The sequence below is a fragment of the Crinia signifera genome, chromosome 8, assembly GCF_055691185.1.
Source record: "Crinia signifera chromosome 8, ASM5569118v1, whole genome shotgun sequence".
Classification (NCBI taxonomy): Eukaryota; Metazoa; Chordata; class Amphibia; order Anura; family Myobatrachidae; genus Crinia; species Crinia signifera.
Genome location: NC_139224.1, coordinates 173,501,612 through 173,504,311, shown reverse-complemented (window position 1 = coordinate 173,504,311; position 2,700 = coordinate 173,501,612).

Here is a 2,700-nt window from a genome sequence, read left to right as displayed (position 1 = left end):
TGTGTCCCAGCTGGTAACAGCGCAGAACGTCACTATGCCTGCACACAGTAATATATACTAATGTATACACACAAAGATATATACTACTGTACTGTATTAATGCAGCAATATATACTAATGTATACACACAATGATATATACTACTGTACTGTATTAATGCAGCAATATATACTAATATATACACACAAATATATATACTACTGTACTGTATTAATGCAGCAATATATACTAATGTATACACACAAAGATATATACTACTGTACTGTATTAATGCAGCAATATATACTAATGTATACACACAAATATATATACTACTGTACTGTATTAATGCAGCAATATATACTAATGTATACACACAAAGATATATACTACTGTACTGTATTAATGCAGCAATATATACTAATGTATACACACAATGATATATACTACTGTACTGTATTAATGCAGCAATATATACTGATGTATACACACAAATATATATACTACGGTACTGTATTAATGCAGTAATATATACTAATGTTTATACACAATGATATATACTACTGTACTGTATTAATGCAGCAATATATACTAATGTATACACACAATGATATATACTACTGTACTGTATTAATGAAGTAATATATACTGATGTATACACACAAATATATATACTACGGTACTGTATTAATGCAGTAATATATACTAATGTATACGCACAATGATATATACTACTGTACTGTACTAATGCAGTAATATATACTGATGTATACACACAATGATATATACTTCTGTACTGTACTAATGCAGTAATATATACTAATGTATTCACACAATGATATATACTACTGTACTGTACTAATTCAGTAATATATACTGATGTATATACACAATGCTATATACTACTGTACTGTATTAATGCAGTAATATATACTGATGTATACACACAATGATATATACTTCTGTACTGTACTAATACAGTAATATATACTGATGTATTCACACAATGATATATATACTACTGTACTGTACTAATGCAGTAATATATACTGATGTATATACACAATGCTATATACTACTGTACTGTACTAATGCAGTAATATATACTAATGTATACACACAATGATATATACTACTGTACTGTACTAATGCAGTAATATATACTAATGTATATACACAATGATATATACTAGTGTACTGTACTAATGCAGTAATATATACTAATGTATACACACAATGATATATACTACTGTACTGTAGTAATGTAGTTATATATACTAATGTATACACACAAATATATATACTACTGTACTGTACTGTACTAATGCAGTAATATATACTGATGTATACACACAATGATATATACTACTGTACTGTACTAATGCAGTAATATATACTAATGTATATACACAATGATATATACTACTGTACTGTACTAATGCAGTAATATATACTAATGTATACACACAATGATATATACTACTGTACTGTACTAATGCAGTAATATATACTAATGTTTATACACAATGACATATACTACTGTACTGTACTAATGCAGTAATATATACTAATGTATATACACAATGCTATATACTACTGTACTGTACTAATGCCCCCAGTAACAGTAGCGCACGCAGGGGGGGTTTCTGAGTACCCAGAAACGCCCCCCCCCCCAGGAGTCTAAGAGCCCTACGCTGAAAGCTGAGGGTCCCCTCTTTCGATGGGTATAAGAATTTTTTAAATCGGCCCTTGGGAACCAGAGATATCTGACTTTAAATCAGTGGTCCCCATCCAAGCCAATTAATTGCTCTTCCCAGTAAGATATTTCAGGTTCTGTCTGACTTATAGTTTTTCTGAGGGTATATTCCAAAATCTGGGACTCTCCCCATTTGATGGACACTAGTAGCTTGTCTCTACTGTACCCAGAACCAGAGATATCAGCCTTCCAGCAGCTGGTTACTGCTCCAGCTCCACACACCTGGTATGTAGTTTTATATACTCGTTGGCAGATTCCTCTGCCTCCTGAAATCTGATCCCCTAGTCCCCAATACCATTTGGTAGGTGGGATTCTCTAGTTTTTAATTCCTTTAACATCTAATAAATCTATTTCCTTGAACTGGAGATATCTGCAGTCAAGCAAGCTGTCCTCCCATCAGAAAATTATGAATAATAAGCCCACTCCATTATACACCCCTCCTCTGCGTATTAAACATCCTCTACCACCCTGGAAGTTATGTATCAGGGCCCCTTCATTCAGCCCAATGCCCCCTTCTCCCACCTCATCTCCCACCATCTGTGCAGTAAAGGGGTAATTAGTGGAAATTACTGATCCAGGCCCTACATGCTGAGTGCTTGATATAATACCCCCTACCACCCGCGGGACATCAAAGCTTCCCCCACCCCTACCGCTGGAGGATCTGTTGACAGTATATATATGTATGTACAGTAGGAGCACATCTCATCTATCTTCCTTAAGGCCCCTACATACGCAGAGATGTGTGCCAGAGATACATAACGGGAGATTCAGCACAAGAGATTTCACTCTTGTGGCTCATTTCAGACAATGAGCCACATACAGGCCCTTATTCTGATCGGTGCGTACGTTCGCGAATTCTTTCGGTGCGGTCCGCATGCCACGCTGTGCGGTGGCGTACGGCTAACGTCCGTAGAAACGCCCACGTGTCCTCCGCATTCGGATGGACTCACTCTTTAAGAACAGGG